Source organism: Lepidochelys olivacea, assembly GCF_965140295.1.
Source record: "Lepidochelys olivacea isolate rLepOli2 genome assembly, chromosome: 17".
NCBI lineage: Eukaryota > Metazoa > Chordata > Testudines > Cheloniidae > Lepidochelys > Lepidochelys olivacea.
In genome coordinates this window covers 2,229,959-2,243,597 of record NC_140427.1, presented here as the reverse complement: position 1 = coordinate 2,243,597, position 13,639 = coordinate 2,229,959, and the positions used below count along the sequence as shown (strand labels likewise).

Genomic DNA, 13,639 nt, shown 5'->3' with positions numbered 1-13,639 from the left:
AGAAGAATTTTTAAATGTGGTTTAACATCACAGATGTACAGCTAAAGCGAAATTAAATTCACAAAACCTATTCACAGGCATACCACTAGAAAACTACCTTAAAATAAGATTTAACTTATCTCATATGTTCTTCAAGTGTAGATGTTTTATAGACCTGTGAAGGGGATGGGGGGGGAACATGTCACCCTGCACATCATGCCTTACTATAACAAAAATATCTTCATGGCTGCAGATAGTTATAGCCAGTGTCAGTGCAAAGTAACAGCCATAGAAAAACTGCAAGTGTCATAACTTTAGACCTTTTTGATTTTTGCTTCTTTCCTCAGAATCTAAACTTCCATTTTATTTTAAAAAGTAAAATACAATTCAGTTTCTAGTTTTTTCTCTTGTAGAAGATAGCGTTCACCATCTAAAATTATGTGCTGATGCCCCATTAACCCAACCCCGAAAAAACTGCCTACAGCCAAACAATACCAGAGGAAAAGTCAGAAACTATTGCCCATTCACATTAATAAAGCGTCACTTTCAGTGACGAGTTGAGCCCATCTATCTATTTTAGGGGTTTTCTATACATGAAAATTCTTCCAGATTAAGGGTATGCATCACTCTTAAAACATTATAACTCCACCGCTGTAGTGCTTCAGTGTAGACACTGCCTACTCCAATGGGAGGGTTTCTCCCATCAGTCAAGGTAATCCACCCCCCGAGAAGCAGTAGCTAGGTGGATAGACAAATTCTTCTGTCAGTCAATCTAGCACTGTCTACACAGGGGTTTAAGTCAGTATAGCTACATCTCAAAAGTTATGGATTTTTCACACCGCTGAGAGATATAGCTATACTGATGTAAGATTCTAGTGTAGACCAGGCCTAAGGAAGGATGTAAATTGAAAGTGGAACAAGAATTTCAGAATAACTATGTGTGGATGCTCTATTCTGGACTAAGAGTGCTTTTTTTCTGTTTTAGAAACCAAACCTAACCATCCTTCCTCTAAACGCCAACATGTTTGAACACTGGAAATCTAACTTCCTATCTAGACAATAAATTGTACTGTTTTACATAAATTTGTTTTTTAAATCCATATAAGTTAAAGATAAGTTAAATCATTGGCAAAAAGCGAAAGCAATACAAGTGTAAATCTATTTAAGTGTGCCCACACAGGAATTTACACCAGTTTAAATCATTTTTTCAAACAATTTTAGTTAGATGCTGCATTGGTTTGTGTGTAGACGAAAACAACCACAGACTAGGCCATTTTCAAACTACTTTTACAGTGGTAGTGATGTCACTTCTTCTGGCAAAGAAACCAGGAATTATGAAACTCAGATTCCTCAGGAACTCCCACAACAAATAACTGTTTCAAATTCTGATAAATTACTACAAGAAGCCTTTAACTGCAATCCCATTGCAATAAACTCATCCTTTCAGCTACTGATTATCAATTCCCCTCCCCCTCCCCTGCCAAAGATGATCTAGGAAACCTCCTTAGGGTCACCCAACATGTTGAGTTGCTTAGACAGACTATAAGCACCTTGAGACAGGGACAGCATCTTCCTGTGTGTGTTAATGTGCTCTGAACTGTATGTCAGTACATAAATAAGGAGAATATCATATAGCTGTTTAAAATGGTGATTAAACAGATCTACACTCTTTCCCTCAGTGTTGTACACTTTTTTCCTAAAAAATGCACTTGAACTCTAATTCTATGTCCTGATACTCCAAACAGATTTTCACAGGGTGAACTGTTTTTGCTTACTAGCCCTTCAAAACATAACTTCCCCGCCACTTTGCCTGAGCAGGAGGAGGTTAGTGGTTCTATGCCCTTTTATCCTTGGGATTTTTCCATTTTGTTTCCCAGTCTCTCCTCCTCTTATAATCACAATGGAGAATGTGCACTCTTTTAAAAAAACTCCTTCTACAAACTTTGAAAGTAGTGCTTTAAAGCACCCCTTTCTACTCAGTTATCTTTTCAGTCTCTTAAACCTGGCAGCAAATAACCAGTGGGTGACAAATTGTATCCACCAGGAGTTCTCCCTACACCAAGTCAATTCAGGAGTGAGAATAATTTGGTCACTAGTGTAGACAGTGCCAATCCATTTTCAATACCCATAATAGGTATTAAAATGGCTCTGAATATACTTGCAGGTAAGCCATTCTCAACCATGGTTGATTGAGGCCATGAGTTATTTGTAACTGAAGTCTGATGTCACCAATAGAGGATTTTTCTAGTACAGACAGGAGCTTGCAGGCTTGTGAAATGAAAGAACAAGTCTAGAGTTAAAGATGGGTTCCCCGCTTTGCGAGGGTAGTCTTATGGAGCCATGGAGACAATATCATGATGCTTAATAACATACTGCTCTATGAAATATGAGGCTAGACCTAGCCCTTATATTTTGGGAGATGGGATCATGAACCATAATATTCTATCTTAAATAGCTGAACAAAGATCCTTAGCTTCTAATATGGGCCTGAATGTACCAATATACACGCCTATGTGATTCTAAAATAGACAATTTTTTTCTATATGTTTAAGTACAACTTGACTGGCCATCAACATACATTTCAAGAAAAAAAATTATGACATTTGCCATTGTCTCTCCACAGGTCTTTGTAAAGTTTGACACAAATCTATCCAAATGTCCATTTTTCTTTAATAAAATAACTGGTTTCCACTATTTGCTAAACACACAACAGAAATATTCTCCAAGTGAACTGTACTGTCCATTTGGTTGGCTTAGGAGCAATGGTCTGCTTGCAGTGGATAGAGTGACACTAGACCTTTCAGAGGAAAAAAGAGTCACTACAACATGAAGCTTTAGAGGTAGAAAAAAAATAGACTGCAATTAGCAAGTAATCAAACAAACACGGGCATGCATGCATGCAGACTACACACATTTTGTCACTCGTGAAACTAATCTTACTATACAGCAATGATCTATCTGTATAATCTTTAAAACAAATTCCTTACCTTATCTACTGTTCACTGAAAATATAGATTACAGGAAATGCAGTATTAGGAGACATTTGGCAAATGACCTTACATTACAAAACTGTAATCAGCAGTGTGATATTTGATTGTCTCTCTTTGAATAATCTCATTAATTCCAAAAAGTTAGTGGTGTCTTACAACTTCTGTTTAAAACATTTTATTCCAGTAACAAACACTGGGGAATTATAGCAAAGGCAAAGATGAAAGTTATATAAATGGGTACAAGAGAGCAAATAACTTTTAAAGGAAATTCTTTAAAAGTTAGCTTACGATGGAATTTAATGGGAGGGTGTGACGTGAGGTACACTACTTCAATAGTTCAGTTTAGGATTTAAATAATTGTAGGCATACATAATTCTGACCCTCGACATGTGCCATTTAATTTTAGCGTCTCGGATAATGACCTGTCTATAGGCACTTCACTTTAGACTCTTATTTTAACCAACAAGCTACATATATTTAAACAAAACTTTCAGAATTAATTTCTCCTTACTGAGACAGCCACAACACAAAAGAAAAATTCACTCTCTCGAGTTCAGATGTCAAGTTAGGATTCAAATGTATCTCCATTTTTGTGGCAATACATACCAAGAAGAAGAGTTCTAAAACCAGGGGCAAACACACTAGCATAAACTAGGACAATGTTGTGAACAATCTAACATGAAGGCTCAAATCAGTTGTTAGTTATTTTGTCCTTGGACATAAGTAACAAAAGCTACAAAACAACAAAAGTTACAAAATAGTGAACAGGAACAACTGGAATCAAGATGCAACCTCAACTTTGTTTTGAGAGAAATATTTGAAATCACATATATAGCAATAGGATGGGTTAGTCTGTAGTCATGAACTATGTAAAAACAAATCCACATCCCCAGTACTAAAATATATCCTGATTTTTCATTGCTTTGATATTGTCTTCACTATTACAATGTACTACACACTAGAGCTATTCTTCAGACATTTTAGCCTCTGAACTAGAGTATTCAACAAGATGTACTACCGCACATTAGAAATGGCATTTTGAAACATTTCTTTTTAAACATTCCACAACAACCACCTTTATGCAAATACATAAAACAAGGAGAATGTGACAGATTCACTATAAATAGCATTAACACTAACCAATCAATGAAATTCAAACCTGAAGGTAACATCTCACTCATCTGGCCTTTATGGAGAAATTGCTATAAAGATGCTAGAAATGCGGTCATCAAAGATGACGGTCACAATTGGTTCAACTAGTTAAAGCAACTGCTATTTAACCAACTCATTCACTAAAATGCCACCTAATGAAATACTCCAGGCCATGATAAACAGGAGGTACAAGCACAATAAATACTAGCTCTCTGCTGGGAAAACAAACAGAATAAGGGTCTCAAACCTAATCGTATTTTTTTCATATTCAGTAAGATATTTAAATCTTGACACTAGACAACATAATTCTAACTCTGTTCTTTTCCATTTCTTGTACCGCACCCACCACCGTGCTGTCGGAGTGCCTGTAATATGCAATGGACCTACGGTATTTTTTTTACTGTTATAAGGTTGAACCCTAACATTTCCAACAACGTTTGCAGCAAATCAGGTTAGAAGACATCCGTAAATAACTGCTGCAAGAACCAAAAGCGACACTGACACAGAGGTTTCAGAAATCTAAATCCAATTAGATATTTTGATTTGACAGATTGAAATGTTTGAAAAATGTTATTTTACAGGCGGGCACGGTCACTAAGCACAGACACAGCTGAAGGGAAGCAAGAAGAGGTCTTTATATAGGTCACTTTCGCCTAAATCCCGCATCTGCACTGAGCAAAACGGTATTTACCCTAAAAACTCACCACTCCGGGAGGAGCAAGTCTGCAGGATGGAATAAAAGAGCTATTTAAACAAACAAACAAAGCACCTGACTGTACCGAGGAAAGACTCGTTGCCCCTCACGCCAGGAGGGGAAGGAGCGAGGGAGGGAGGGAGACGCCGACAAGGGCTGATTCGCGTTTACCACACGCTCCCCCACAGCCACGAAACCATCTAGCAGCGCAAAGGAAACCAGCGGCCACCTCCCGCCGGCTCGCAGCCCGGGGCCGCCCTCGGGGCCGCAGCCCCGTCTCCGGCGGCGGCGGGCCGGCGGGGGCCGTGCGGAGGGGGCCGGCCGGGGCCGTGCGGAGGGAAAGGAGGAACCGCCATTCCCGCCCCCCGGGCCGGGCCGGGCCGGGCCGGGCCTGCCGCAGCACTGCAGTGGCGCGCGGGGGGGGGGCCGGGGACGCTGCTCCCGCTGGCGGGGGGGGCACCTGCCCCCCGCGCCGCGCCCCCCCGCCCCCCGCGCCGCCCCCCCGCCGGCAGCGACGGCGCCAGGCGCCCCCGGCCCTTACCCTCCGTCGGCTCGGCAGGCGGCCGGGGCCGGGGCCGGGCTCGGCCGCTAAGATGGCAGGGGTCGGGGAGCCGAGGCCGCCTGGGCCCCGCCTGCTCGGGAGCCCCGGGCCGGGCCGCAGCGAGCGCGGGGCGGGGCCGGCCGTGCCCCCGGTGCGGAGCGGGTCGCCGGGCCGGGCTCGGTGCCGCCTCCCTCAGCGCCTCTCCCGGGCTCCGGCTGCGCCGCGTCCGCCGCTCCGCTCCGCGCCGCCCGCAGCCAGCGGCCCCCGCCCGCCTCTCGCGAGACTTCGCCGCCCCCCCGCCTCCCGGCCGCGGGAGGGGAGCGGCTCCGGGCGGGTGGGGTCCGGCGGGGGGAGAGGGGGCAGGGTGAGGAGAGGGGGTGTGTGGGGAGGGGGGACTCGGGGGTCCCTTGGGGGCATGGGGGGGAGAGGGGATGTGTGGGGAGAGTGGGCAGGAGGGGTCCGGGGGGGAGAGGGGGCGGGGTGAGGAGAGGGGATGTGTGGGGAGGGGGGACTCGGGGGTCCCTTGGGGGCGCAGGGGGAGAGGGGGGGGGTGGGGAGAGTGGGCAGGAGGGGTCCGGGGGGGAGAGGGGGCGGGGTGGGGAGAGGGGATGTGTGGGGAGGGGGGACTCTGGGGGCACGGGGGGGGAGAGGGTGTGTGTGGGGAGAGTGGGCAGGAGGAGTCCCGGGGGGGAGAGGGGGCAGGGTGAGGAGAGGGGGTGTGTGGGGAGGGGGGATTCGGGGGTCCCTTGGGGGTGTGGGGGGGAGAGGGGATGTGTGGGGAGAGTGGGCAGGAGGGGTCCCGGGGGGGAGAGGGGGCAGGGTGAGGAGAGGGGGGACTCGGGGGTCCCTTGGGGGTGCAGGGGGAGAGGGGGGATGTGGGCGGGGTCCCAAGGGGGGGAGGAGGCATGAGGGGAAAGTGGGTGGGGGGCCCCTGGAGGGATTGGGGGGGCAGGAGGGTAGAGTGGGTAGAGTCCCATGGGGGGCTCAGGGTGTGGGCACGGAGAAGAGGCGGGGTCCTATGGAGACAGGTGTAGATGTGACACTGACCTGCCTTTCTCTGGGTGCTGCCCAGGTGAGAGCAAAAAATCGTGAGCCCCAGCTCCCCTGGCCAAGTCTGGGCTATTGCAGAATAGCCACTGCCCTGGGTCTAGCTGAGAGGAGAGGGAGAGGCAGAGGCAGAGGCTAAGTGGCCTGAGCACATGAACTCCTGAGTTCTAATCCTGCCTCTAATTATTATGCCTTTGTGAACTTGAGTAGGTCACTGGATGTCTAGGCCTCAGTTTCCCCATCTGTAAAATGGGAGGGTAATACTTATCTCACATTGGTGCTCTGTGAGGATTAATTAAAAATCATATTGTAGAGACATGCATTTCTTTTCCTATAGACTAATACCAGAGGAATTTAAACATCTCACTTTTCCCCATGCATGCTGTTTAATTGCTCTGTTTCTCTCTCTCAGAATGAGCAATGGAAATCATTGAAGTCAGTTTCATTTGTGTTTATAGTCTATTTCCCTTTCAGAGTCATGGGGGCAAGTTTTAGGGGAAGGTTTGAAAACCAATATTTACACTGACACTTCAGTGGCAAATTAATGGAAACAGTTCTATTGGACTTTGGGTTTGGAAACGTTTGTTTTTTACCAAATCTAAATCTTGAGTCATGTGAGATGACTGTGTCCCCTATAGTTTGTAAAGTGCTCAATACATATTAACCAATAGTATAAAGACAGTTTGAGGCGCCTTGGCTACGAAACAGGAATTTGTTGCAAACCAAACATTGTTGATAATGCTAAAAAAAAGGAAAACAAAACAAAACCACAATTTCCTGTGAGACTCCCTGTAAACTAACTTGTACTTGAAACCCCAGCAGGGGACACTGTCCAACAGGCACTGAGGATAACGCCTAATTACCTGCGTTTCCGAGGCCTTTCTTGATAGCCATCAGGTAACAGCAATAATCAGAAATATGCTGGCATGGTACACGTTGGTTCCCAAATTAAATATTTAGAGTGCTCAAGGAGGCAACATCTATATTTTTATCAGGTAGTATTTAACCCTGAGTAAAAACACGGGAGGGGGGGATAGGAATAGTGGGTATCTGGAGTTAATGGGCAAGATCTTCAGCTGGTGCAAATCAGCACAGCTCCAGAGTTACACTGACCTATACTATGTGAGAGTCTCACACCATAGTCTTTGATTCCCATCAGGAAAATCAGGGCATATATAGATGACTATCAAACCTTGGTTACTGTCATCACTGCATCATCCCCAGCATATGTTGTTAGAAGCGTTGGGATAGGCAAACTGAAGATTAATTTGATCAACCCAGCCTTGAAGCTGGCAGCCATTCCAGAAAGTTTGGATGTCACACATCTGCCAAAGATGTTTGTAGCACATCACCTGACACAAAAGCAAAGCCATCCACATCACAAGCAGCCAGATCTAAAGCACGGATTTTGTTTCTTATATTGCCCAGTCTCCTAAAACATTATGAGCATAGGAGGGTATGTTTTTGGAATGTTAAAAACAACTTAGAAATGATAAATGCTCTTATTGTAAGTGTTACAATAGTAATATTTAGCATTTGTGCAGAGCGTTATCTGTTCAAGGCACTGTATGGGTTTTAACTAACTAATTCTCACAACATCCCTAGGAGGTAGGTATTACTATGCACATTTCACCAATGAGGAAACTGAGACAGTACGGGGAAGTGATTTGCACATGGCCACACTGAGTCAGGATTAGAAATCAGGATCTCCTGACTTCCAGCCTGGTGCTTGTTCCTGCAGACTGCATTGCCTTTAAAATTCATAACAAGGAGGGCCAAATTCTCATTTGGTGCAGCTGATAAGGATCTTCTGTGGCTGCTTTAACAGGTCATGGCATGTAATAAACCACAGCATAACCCGTGGACACAAAAGTCATTACAAACTGTGACTTTCTAGAAATAAATGTACACTTAGTCCCCTTTTGTTCAAGCCCTGTTAGGCTTCCTCTTGCTGCCTGTATTTGCTTGTGCTACCCTTTCAGATGGTCCTGTCAGGCATCCACGAGGTTACACTGGTTTAGTTTAATTTGGTAATTTACTGATGCAAGCTAATCTGAAAGAAAGAGTTAAACCAGTTTCAGAGTAGCAGCCGTGTTAGTCTGTATTCGCAAAAAGAAAAGGAGGACTTGTGGCACCTTAGAGACTAACCAATTTATTTGAGCATAAGCTTTGTGTGTATAAAAAGATCTTCTATACTTTCCACAGTATGCATCCGATGAAGTGAGCTGTAGCTCATGAAAGTTTATGCTCAAATAAATTGGTTAGTCTCTAAGGTGCCACAAGTCCTCCTTTTCTTTAAACCAGTTTGTTTGCCTACATTAACGACTTGTGCTAGTTTAACTAGATCAATTTAAAATCAATTTAGTTACACTAGTGTAACTTTTCTAGTATAGTCAAGGCCATTAAGAACACACATCAGCACTGCACAATTGTTTAGGACAGGAATACCGTGTTCCAGGGAAAGGGTAGCGGGAATTTATTCAAGACACCTTATAATGACCTGAAGTGGAAATTTGGCCAGGACATTGGTGTTAACACCCCTACTTCTGTAGCAGTACCACAGGTTATTTACAAAAAGAACAGGAGGACTTGTGGCACCTTAGAGACTAACCAACTTATCTGAGCATAAGCTTTCGTGAGCTACAGCTCACTTCATCGGATGCTTATGCTCAAATAAACTGGTTAGTCTCTAAGGTGCCACAAGTCCTCCTTTTCTTTTTGCGAATACAGACTAACACGGCTGCTACTCTGAAACCTACCATAGGTTATTTAGTGACTTCAGACTACAGTGAGGATTTGGTTTTATGTCTCAGAACAAAGACAGCCCCTCCAGCAGTACATCCCCCCCTAGTGTACTACAGAGGGGCACTGATTCAGAACTGACTCGGGAGAAAAGGGCCTACATTCCATAGTAATGGGTGTTCTATAAATACTTTCTGTAGAGGTAAAATTAAGATTAGATCGAGTGCTGGCTGCTAGGGGCACAGCATCTCAGACTGCTCAATGTAGCTCTTCCTGGGAGGCCTCCCATCCAGGTACTAGCTCAGTCTGGCCCTCTGTAACAAATTAGAGAAATACCAATCCTAAAATAAATCCAAAAGCATGAATCAAAGAAACTTGGCTATTATAAATTGCTGTTATGACCTGCCACTTTCACTGATTTTTTTAGGGAAATGATCAGCATAAAAAACAGCACACAGAGCAAAGGGTATAAACAATTAGCCAATAAGTGCTGCTTCAAATCCTGTCGGGGACTGACATTTTAAACTTTATTCTCTCATTTACTGTATATTGATTAAAAACTAACTTTCACCCCTTGTTCATTATCTGTTAATAACAGCGATGCTGGAGGTGGGTACTTTTGTTTGCTTAGCCAGGACCAACTGTGAAATGCAAGAGAATCAGGAATTGTTTGGCTTTTACTAGCCCATGAAACCTGCCATTGTTCTCCACAGTTCAGCTGAGGCTCTAATTACGGGTTACAAGGTTATACAGGAAAAACGTGTTCTGGTCAAAGTGAACTGGCTTGTCATCTCTTTTGTATAAACAAGAGCAAAATACGTGAGTATAACTGCCATGCCACATGTTTATCAGCTGGAATAAAGGCATCATGTCAGACCGTATCCCTGTGTCAATCAGGTATGTGGTAATTCCAAGAAATGAAGTGACACTTGACCCATTACACATATACTTCCTGCATTAGCCACACCCGTAATAACACTTTACCTTTCCCTTGTGCCTTTCGTCCCATGAGTTTGTTTCACACACAATAATTACAAAAATTAGTTAAGCCTCATGACTGCTCTGTGAGACAGGAAGGTATTATTATCCATGTCACAAGGAGGGAAACTGAGGCACGGAGAGGGAAAATGGCTTACACAGGGTCACACAGTAAGTCAGTGTCTGAGGGATGAGTTGAATCCAGGCTTCCTGTCTTCCTGTTCCCTGTTGTAACCACTAGGTTTACTGAACATTACTAAACAAAACTGGGAAAGAGGTGGACAGTATGATTCAACACCTTCCCCTTCCAGAGTGACTGCTCTGTTCTTGTGTAATTGTGAATCAGCCAATGTGCCATTGTAGCCTGTGGCAGCCGGATCAATCAGGATCTCAGCAGAAAAGTGTGTTGCTTTGCGAGAGCTCTTCACAGGTTTGTTTTTGGAAATATTTTCAAAATTTGCCAAACTAAATGTTGGTTCTTGCCAATTTTGTATTTTTCCCGTATGACACACACACTGTTTTAGGGGCTGCTCCTTGTGTCAGTACTCTGCGTGCTCACTAGGAGTGCGTACCAATGCACAGGACAGTGCACCGTGGGTCGGCATCCCCGTGTGCAACCTGCCACTATCCAGCACACTGTCTCTGTTCCAGTCTCCAGTCTCTGTTACCTTAAGCAGTGCAGTTCACAATTGTGACCAGAGCAGTCAGTGCCAGGCATTGTGGGACAGCTGATAGAGGACAGTTAGGGTCAACACAAGTAATGCAGTATCTACACTCGCACTCTATCTACAACAGTCCATCGACCGTGGCTCAACACTGCTCAGGGAGGTGGTGTTACTCACTGTAACGGGGTGCTTACATCCATAGGAGACAAATTTAAGTGTAGACACATGCACAATGAAGTTGATGCAAGGCAGCTTCTGTCGACCTAACTTTGTAGTGTAGACCAGGCCTCGGTGATACTTGAGCATTGTCTCCAACTCTCTCTATGGGAGAAAGACATTGGCTTGTAGTTTCTCAGAGATGTCTCTGCCCATATAGATTACGATATATGTGCTGATTGGATTTCTCCCTGAGGTGATTCTTAGGTCCTGATCTTGCAAGCTGACCCATGCAGGTGGACTCCTGCCCCTGTGTGGAGACTTGCAGGGGTCTGCTGTGAATCAGAATGCATGATCAGGGCCTTTTTTGAGCACTCTGTGGTTCAAAGACTGTAATCAGGAAAAACATAACATAAAAAACAGCAAACAATGTATTCCTGATTTTCTCTCTCACTTTATCCAACTTGGTCTTCATGTCAGCCCCTGGTAAACCTCTCTATAGCATGACTTTCTCCACCTCACCCTCCATAGTGATCAGTCTATTTCATTGTATTTATTCTTCTACATGGAACCTATGATAATAGCTGAGTAAAGTCCAGTAAAACATTCACCATTTTTAGATCCATTCAATGCTGATTCAATGAACCATCATGTCTATACACAGAGTATGGAAGTGTGTTACTTTACAGACACAGTTGCTCCTCTAGAGGTGAGTTCTGTGTCCATGGCCCCTTGACTGACAGTAATCCCCTGCTCAGGGCTGTTCGGCCTCCCCGCCCCACACTCTCACTGTATGTAAACTGTTTTGCTGGGATCGCCATAAATGTCCTAGCTGGCAGTTGTATGCTGGGATGCACCACTCATACCATATCACTGCCCTTCACAATGTGTTATGACAGATACAGACCAACAGTATATGTCACCCTGAGATAAATTAGACCAGATGTTAGAGGTAGCCGAGTGGCTGATAAACATAGTCACAGCTCAGGGTATACCTGAATCTTTAAAAACAAAAGAAAACACTTTGGACTGAGAACAAGCATGGTTAGAGGCCATCCAAATCTGTGTCCATTCAAACCTGTGGTCAGTGCTGAAGAGGCACTCGCTCAGCTGAGATGGACAGGGAAGGAACATTGCTGGAGAGGACTTTACCCTGCAGCATGGCTGAGAAAAGATGAAGCAGATGGTAAGAAGCAGCACAGAAGAAGCCTTTGCCCTACATCTGGGCACCAAGCAGATGAGGTGGGTGGACAGGAGCTGTTCTCAAGAGGCCTTTGGCTGAGAAGGGCCAAAGGTGTCTAATACAATGATCCTGGGAGGATATGTTACTTGCTATAGTTATCCAGTTGCCATGACGTTTTCTTTCCCTTATAAGACAAGTCAGTAAGATAGCTTATGTTAGCTGAGAACTAGCAAGAACAGTTGCCAGGGTGGCACTCTGAAAGGAAGTGAGCATTAGGAGGAATACATGGACACAGAAACTCTTCCTTGGAAGTTGAACAGAACATCATTGCAATGAAGCTAAAACAGCCACTTGCAGTAACATCTCAGGGCGCTTCTGTAACTCCCCTCTCTTTTCTGTACAGAACTCTTCCCAGCCCTACTTTACCTGAACGCCCGTGGACTGGTACTTTAGGTAATAAAGAGGAAAAGTCTCCTTGTACCCTCACTAACCCCTGCATCTCTGTTTTCAATCCAGGTCAGCTGTTCTGCCCCCACTTTCACTCCCCGAGTGGTGCTGCTGGTCTGTCAGACTGGAGCTACAATGAACATGTCCCCCCAACAACCCAATCTGGAGCTCCCATTTTAATTTTCCTTTTGAAGAAAACATGCAATGTCACGTGGTTTGAAACATGCCTCCAGGAGATGGATCTCACTACGCTCTAGATAAACAAGCACCGGTATTGAAAATATGGCCCTTACTCCTCCACAGTCCTGCACAACAAATCTGTGACACATTGCACTCTGCTCTTAAACGAGACTCCAGATCAGGAGTTAGACTGCATACTGATCAACAAACCTGTTGCTACCAACCCTGGCTACTGCAGCATGACTCACCCATCAGTGCCTGTCAGTGCTTGCTGTGACCTTGCTGAAGGCTCCACCACCCACTGATCTGAGATGGGCTGTAGTGGAATGAAGAGACCCCAGACAGAAGTGAAGGACCTGGGGAGCTGAGACTGTGGGAATGCACGTCACTAATATCCCACTGAATGTAGCAACTCTGTGTGTCTTCACAAGATACTGCCCTGAAAAGGACAGTGTCCCAGATGTTCTCAGGATCTCTTAGTAGTAAACTTCCCTCCCCTTGCCTCCTATCTATTTGAAAGCATTTGTGATTACTGAAGCAGTAATATGAGAGGCTAGAGGAGAGGGGACCCAAGCAGGGCAGGACAAGCCATAGAGGTTTGAGACCCCTTATTGTATAGGTGCCAGGAAAGGGTGTTGGTTCCTTCAAGGTAGCCCTCACTGGCTGAGCAAATCTTTGCCACCAATGTTTTTCCTGTTTGGGCAGGGGAGGTTTCTGGGACAGCAGCTGAAGGGGGTAGGGGAGCATAACTAAGGACAAACTATGACGAAAGGAGGGGGAATGAGCTTGTGGCAGAGTATCTGTGCATCTCAGATCAATAGGGTGGTCATGAGCCATCAGGTGAGAGGCAATAACCGCTATAATCACATGGCGCTCTCTTCAGCT

General features: G+C 45.0%; 1 protein-coding gene across 1 annotated transcript in view; it reads right to left on the bottom strand.

The window, feature by feature from the left end:
- The window catches only part of TAOK1 (TAO kinase 1), a 98,934-nt gene extending 93,403 nt beyond the window's left edge, over nucleotides 1-5,531 (bottom strand). The window contains exon 1 of the mRNA XM_084650757.1: nucleotides 5,357-5,531. The gene's annotated coding sequence lies outside the window, so the exon portion shown is untranslated. The remainder of the gene's footprint in view (nucleotides 1-5,356) is intronic.
- Nucleotides 5,532-13,639: the final 8,108 nt, after the last annotated feature.